The sequence below is a fragment of the Stylophora pistillata genome, chromosome 8 (genome assembly GCF_964205215.1).
Source record: "Stylophora pistillata chromosome 8, jaStyPist1.2, whole genome shotgun sequence".
In the NCBI taxonomy this organism is placed as follows: Eukaryota; Metazoa; Cnidaria; class Anthozoa; order Scleractinia; family Pocilloporidae; genus Stylophora; species Stylophora pistillata.
Window position 1 is genome coordinate 8,756,528 of NC_142526.1, and position 7,878 is coordinate 8,764,405.

The window sequence follows — 7,878 nt, forward strand, 5'->3', positions numbered from 1 at the left end:
ATACGGCCCCATTTTATACTCGCACCTGGCAAAGCTGGCGTCGGACTTGTCGCAAGGAGAACCTCGTTCCCACTTTTAATCTCATTCGCCCCGGGAAGAACTGCTTGCTGAGTCAACCAGTCCGGTCTCCCACGCGCTTCCAGAGAAATCAAGTCGACTAGCCACGAGTCAAGTAAAATCTACATTCGCTATATTCGCCAGAGAGCATTGAACTTTTGTGCTGGTCAAAATCATTGCTGCTTAGAGCCAAGATATCGGCTTTCCCAGGTATTTAATTTTCCGAAGCTTATTTTCTTAATTATAATCAGCTCAAACGGGTACATATTCCATCCAAAGATCTTGTAGCTTATTACTGTGAATGTATTAGATCTGCGAGAGACTACGCATTCCCAGAGTTGCATTACGCATTACCAAGGTATCTACAAGTTGAACTAGAGAGAGTCCAGAGGAGGGCTCTCTCGTGCATTTTCCCGAGGATATTATACGAAAATACCCTTCAGCGTGCCGGAATAGACAACCTACGAGATCATCAAGAAAAACTGACTCTGCAACTCTTTCAGTCGACAACTAACAACCTGTTTAGCGAGATCTACGACCTAATTCCAGCCACCAACAAGCCAGCAAACAACCTCAGAAAGAAACGGATATATCAACTGCAATCTACCAAAACGAAGAGACTGACAGTGTTATGGTTTCTGTTCTTTTCGCCGCGCAAAGGCTCTCAGGCTAGTTCAAATTTGTAATCGCTCTGAGGACGATTGTTTTTTCGCTTGCACAGTACTACAAGGCAGTTTATCGTCGTTATAAGTCTAGCGATTCAGTTTAGAGGTTTACTGCGTGGGCTAGATATGTAAGTACGCGATCTTTTAGTTTATTGTTGTTTTCACCCGTTTCATTTCATCTTTAAGGGATCAATTCAGGTTGAGTTAGTTTCCTCTCAGGAGCACGTGCTTATGCTTTTTAGGAGCATTCTAGCTTATGTTACGCTATAAATCTTTTGTCAGTTTCACTTATATTGGTCCCTAGTCGTTTAGAACTAATAATTTTTCACGTTAGGATATTCGTTGTTTGCGTGTTGTCTTTCATAGGAACACGCATTTTCTTTCTTCGTGTCGTTATTTGTTAGTTCTGCCCGCTATATAAACTCTGTGCAGAGGTTTTCCTTTGTATAAAATCGCTGTTGTTTCCTCATATAATCCCGCATTTGATAGTAATTACCTTTTAGTTATTCCTTTTATATGTTCATAGTAGTTATTTTGGTGATGTAATTATTTTTAGTTTGCGAGAATCATCGACGTTGGTACGAAATAAACAATCGATCACCGCGATAAAAACTTTCAGCGCCTTCATTGCTGGATCTCATGTAAAATATCCCCATTCGAATCTTGACGCTCCGCCGATTTAATTTCGATCGCCGCAGCTTTAGCCACAGACTGACTCATTTATTATAAGTGCTGCAACGAACTCATGTATAATTAAATGATGTATGGATTTTTACACTTTTTGTTCCAAGGAAAAATTGGTAGATAAGTGTTTGCGCTTTATACGATTTTTTCCGCAATTTGTTATAAATTCACGCAATTTAGTTGTAAGAATGCAGGATGATTTTAATAAAACGCCGTCTATGTATGTATCTATCCGTTTAGATTCTCCAGAGTTTGTTCTAGACGTTATTCGGCGTGGGTTCAGGCTTCCTTTTGTGAAGTATCTGCCCCCGTGTTTTTTGCCCGATAACAAATCAGCCTTTCGGTATTCAGAATTCGTTACCCAGGCAAATAGGTGAGCTCTTACCAAATGGCTGTATCGTTGAACACAGTATTCCTCCTTTCTGTGTTAACTCATTAGTAATTGATCTAAGACACTTTAACAGTTAAGTGGTCAAATTTAAGTTCAAGTATGAAGATCTTCGCTCTTTGTCTCAAGTGTCGAGGAAGGCCACGGTTTTTTTACATGGAACCTTAAATTGGGGTAGAACCACGTGGGTATCTGTTCAGAGCATCAAGGGTTACCTCGGCTTTACGTGGTCAATCGATAACGTGTTCTTTTTGTGTGTGTGTGTGTGTGTGTGTGTGACAGTTTTGTCTTTCGGCCTTAGTGGCGCTTGTTATTGTTTTACCAAATTGTTGAGTCCGTTGAGGAAGTGCTGGCGTTCCAATGGGCATACCAGCTTTGTTTATCTTGAAGACGGTTTTGGAAGCCAGCCGGATGTGTGTTCTGCTGTCGCGCCCGCAACTTATTCAGAACAAAGAGCTAGATTCTGCAGGTCTTCTTGTTAATGAAGAAAAGTCTCTTTAGCAACCTATGCAGATAGGCGAATGGCTGGGTTTTGTAATCAATACAAATGCAATGACTTTTCAAATTCCAGAAAAGAAGGTCCTCAAGCATAAAAATCTTTTGGGCACCGCAATCACGGACGAGTAACTTTCATATCGCAAATTAGTCAGAATAGTGGGCTCCACAATTTCGGTTTCCATAGCAGGGAGTTCTATTTCATGTTTTTTCACTAGACAAATGCACCCGGCGATCGAGTCTCAGTCAGGATGGGATCACGCCTATCGTTTCCCTGCTGAGCACTTTTGGAAGAGTTGAAATTCTGGTACTCGAACATTGATTCATTTAATGGTTACTTTCTTCGACCTCCGGCTAATACGTCTACTGTTATCTTCTCTGATGCAAGTGATGTTGCCTTTGGCAGATTTTCAGCATCCTTGGACGGTTTAACGGCCACCGGTATGTTCACGTCTGATGACCTTGGCCAAAGCTCTACTTTTCATAACCCGAAAGCTATCTACTCTATGTTACTGTCCTTCGCGGACCAGCTTACGCATAAGAAGGTAAAAATTTCACCGATGGTCTGTCTGAGCGCCGACGGAAGAATGTCCATAGGTAGTTCTAAAGGGCACCTTCATTCGGTTGCATTATCTATATTTCAAGTTCTTTTTTTTTTTTTTTTTTTTTTGCATGAGATATATCACTCGAGTCCCAGTGGATCCCAAATCACTGAATGAGAAAGCTGATCAGCTCAGTAGGTTTGTCGATAAAGATGAATCTATCCGTTTTCCGTCTAGTGGATGCTAAGTAGGATTCCCACGAAATCGACTGTTTTGCAACTTATTACAATGCTCAGCTCCAACGATTTAACTCGAAGTTCGCTTCTTCTGGCTCCTTAGTGGGGTGGACGCCCTAGTGCAAGACTGGAGTGGCGATAACAACTGGATATGTAGCTCAGTCAACCTCGTAGTCGATTCCGTCCATCATCTGACATAATGTGCCGGTTGCGGAACCTCGATCATTCCAGAATGGGCCTCGTCGTATTTTTGGCCTTTTCTACGCTAGGAATGTCAAGTTAAGCCGTTCGTGGTAGAAGCTTTTGCCCTCCCAGCGATAAGCAACCTTCTGGTAGAAGGGCCCGGACAGAGGCAAATTTATCTATCCGTCGGTCTTTCGCGGCTGACCAAAATTCAGAATGTTAGCACTACGTTTAGACTTTCGGTGAGTTTCCTTTTCTGTATCCACATAGCATGTAAACGTGTCTTAATTGGCGTGCTTTTATGATTTTTTTTGCAGTTTTTGAAGCATGTGTTGGCCCTATTTGGTCCGTGTTCTCGGCCTGATTTGGCCTGTGTTGTTGGCCTGATTTGGCTGATGTTTTTGGCCTGACTTGGCCCATATTTGTAGTATGATTTGGCCCGTGTATTTGTGACTTGATTTGGCCCGTGATTTTGGGCCTTGTTTGGCCCTAGTTTGGCCCATGTCTTTGGCCTAATTTGGCCCGCGATTGTGGCCTGACTTGGCCCGAAGTTTGAGCTGGCGTGGTGTTAGCAACCTAGCTAGTTTAGCTTAGTGGCATGTTTTTTGAACGTTAGGGGATTTTTTTTCTCTGGCGTTGCATTTTATCGCGTCATTGTCTTCTTTGGGATTAGTGCGATATTGTTTTCTAAATGTTCATTGTTCTACTACATGTAATATTTATCATAATTTGCTGTTATTATCGATCGCCTGTTCAAATTAAATGGTTTTGAGACGGGAGTCTCGTTGTTTTTGTTTCAGATGTTCTTCTTTCCGGGATCTGGTATGAAGCATCAGGACCAATCGCTTCGTCGTTTGGTTCCAGGCCTTCTGCATTTGCAGCCAGAATCAAAGGCTCTATTAACTGTGTCTAAGTATAAGTCGGGCTGGTAATGGGTGCCTCCCCCATTGAAGTTGCCCTCTACGGAATTAGATGGGGTCATACTACAACCGGAATGGAGTTGTGCCCCACTAGTCATCCACTCGTGAAGTCATCTGCCGAGGGAGCAAAAAGAAAGCTTGCTCGTCTACTGTAGCCCAAAGAGTCTTTGTCCGTCGAGACAGCGCAAGCTATTGCTGAAGTTAATGTTAGGAGTAATTCTCTCTCTGACGTCTGCTTTTTATTTACTTTGCTTATTGGATTTTGCGGATTTTCTCGTGTTGACGAAATCAAAAGTTTAAGTGTTAAGGACTATAATACTCGTATCATGTTTAAACTTCTCTGGCTACCGTAAAGCTATAGCATAAATTTTAAGGTATTACTCTTAGTACACACGCGCCTTAATGGCTTGGCACCAAGTTATCTATCTGAAATTTTACACTACCATAATAGTCCACGTTTACTTCGTTCTAGTTTTCAAAATCTTTTAGCTGTGCCTAGATCCAGGTTAAAGACGAATGGTGATAGAATTTTTTCTGTAGTTGCTCCTAGGATATGGAATCAGTTGCTTCTTGAAGTCAGGAGCGTTACCTCTACTGACCAGTTCAAGACGCAGTTGAAGACATACTTATTTACATTGGCTTATGATGGCTAGTTTTTAGTAGCGTAGTTTAGTTAATTTCATTATGATAATTAGTAGCTTTTGTAGATATGGTTTAACCATTGTTGTACAGCGCTTTGAGCAAGTAGTGGACTCAGCGCTCTAAGAGTATTATTATTGTTATTATTATTAAGCTGTGTGAGGCGATAGCTACAATGGCAAAGACTCTATGAACTCATTACATAGATCCTTCGACCATAGAGCCATTACTAGCGAGTCGCCTCATCCCTCTAGATAAGGGAGAGGGTGCTTTGAGGCCAATAGGAGTCGGAGAAGTGATCAGGAGAATATGCGGGAAATGCGTCATGATCATAGCCAAGCGGGACGTTGTTGAGGCAAGTGGCTCGTTACAATTGTGCGCGGGGGGCAGAAATCAGGGAGCGAGGCTGCAATACACACTATGCATAGAATATTCGAAGCAGATGACACCGACGTGATCCTGCTGATTGATGCGTCTAATGCATTTAATGCCCTTAATAGGGTAGCGGCTCTACACAATATCCGCGTGCTTTGTCCTGTAATTGCAGTCTACGCCATAAACACCTATCGCCATTCCGCCCGGTTATTTATCACCGGTGGTAAAGAGATAACGTCAGCCTAGGGAACAACTTATTATTGCTATCAGTGGTGATCACATGACAATTTATGTTGCTAAGCGCAAGAATAACCAATACCGAGGTCATACTTCCTATCATTCCAGATCAGCAGTCTACTTGTCAGGTTGCCATAACCGAAAAGCTCATTAAGCTCTTGCCGCAGTCGTTTGTTTCCGGATATCTGCTTGTGAGTCGTATAGATAAGGCTATGTCTCGCGATTTTTTCCACTCTAGCAAAAGGGTTTTTGTAACTACTCTTGGAGATTAATTTAAAAGCACATAGAGCTTTTCGTGGAAGGTGTGTCCGAGTTCAGTATGCATAGTATTTTAATACAAACATAAAAAGTTTGGTGCCGCGTCCGACCCCGCTTTCAGGCGAATTCCAGGTGACACACAGGATATAGAAGCGGGGTGGAAGTGTCCTTCTTCAAAATGTAGATATATTGAGCACATAGTTGATGACCGTTTAAGGTTACCGTGCACCTTCAGGGGTGTCTCGCGTGAAAGCGATGTAGCGCGTCCGGTTTAAACTCTAGATATCTAAACCCCTATATCAAATTAAAGCTTATGGGACTGGCTATCAGACTATACCAAAGATTTTGAAAAAAACATGAATTGTCGAATTTTTCACGACTTCTAAACGCGAGCGCCCGAATCACCTTTTAAGAGCTACAAGTCAAAGGAAATTTGTTCGATTGCTCCCTAAATACGTTTTTTTCAAGAGCGATTTTTGTACCATCACTCCACATTTTTTTAATCCTATTTCAAAAATTTTCTGTAATTTTTCGCTGAAATTGAATATGGCAAATCGCAGACACGTTTTTTAGTGCTTTGGCCCCGGAAACGGCGGAACACATTAACTGAGCGAAAAACAAAAGTCGCTTTAACACGTAACGTTTAAAAGGTGATTCGGACGCTCGCATTTAGAAGTCGTGAAAAATTCGACAATTAATTTTTTTTTTCAAAATTTTTAATATAGTCTGATAGCCAGTCCTATAAGCTTTAATTTGATATGAGGGTTTAGATATCTACAGTTTAAGCCGAACGCGCTACATCGTTTGCACGCGAGACACCCCTGAAGGTTCACGGTAACCCTAAGCGTGTCAAAAGCGCTTTTGCTTTAATTTAATTGTTTAACTATTCTAATAGCTGCTTAGTTGTAGTCTGCTTATACAGTGTCTATTTAATGCAGTAGTCTTGACGGGGAACGCAAGTTGTATCTGGCCCGTCTCAGATTTCCAGCCCTTTTTTCCCCCTAGAGGTTTTGAGGGCAGGTTTTTCCTGGTTACCCTGGCAAGCTCGCTAAAATGATTTTATCAATTCTTTTACATCAATTTGCATTATATGTTGCCGATGAAAGCGCGGATATATGGCGTTTACCACACAGGTCATATTCCATTATTCTCCATGATTTGTAGTATCTTGCACTCATTTTGCGTATTTAAGTTAGTGCAGAGATATGTAACCCTACATATCAGCGATTTCTGAACGTTTTTTAAAGCCTTCCACGAAAAAGATGGATCAGCTCTCGTCTATTCCCTGGCACCCAGTATGTTCATCTTTTTATCACAGGACTCGATGGTATTGCAAAAGTTTTCTAACTGGTAGCTTCGTTTGCAAAGGAAGAGGAGGAAAAGGCTACAAGGACAAATAGCGATAGCTCCCGGGTTATCGGTTGCAATTCTCCCTTGCAGTTCTCGACATTTTGCCCTTTACAACTCTCTATCTTACCAACTTATATAAACAACGTCTTTCATACATTTAACCTTTAATGACACTCGACTAACGAAAGTACATGTTTTCATTATCGTCTGTTGTATCATATACTTCTTTATCACTTTGGCTGATAAAACAACTTTTCGAAGAATGTTACCGGGCTAAAAATTAACTCCAGTGCTTGGTGGCCAGTCGGGCCAGTTTCCTTGAATCCTTAGTGGCCCATCCCAAAGTGAAGTTGCCCTCAATTTCCTCTAGTTTAAAGTGAAAAACTTAAATAAACGCCCCATGGCTTTTATTCGAGTTTATTCAATCACGGAACTCTGGATAAGTCCAGAGTCACGTGGCAACCACAAAATCAAAATGGCGTCTATATGTAGTAAAATTCACTAAAATGGATGATCTTAGAGCCCAGGCAAAGAAACGAAGAGAAAGGTAGTCCAATTAAACCATGTACTGAGTTTTATTTTTAACTTTGTACTTCCCATAATTTACATTGCAACTTTTCGAAATTCTGTAGCATGGTCGCAGATCGGGCGTTCAAACCTTAACTTAAGGTGGCCACAGTCAGTTTTAACTCGCCACTGGCGACCGTGCGACCGCCAATTTTTAGCCCTGAATGTAACTTACATGTACTACTTTAATATATTCACGAGCTAAAAAAATCGAACTCATGCTTCTCTCCAAGAGGGATTATCGTATTTAAAGCTTTTTCAGTTGTTTACTCTCTAATTAAC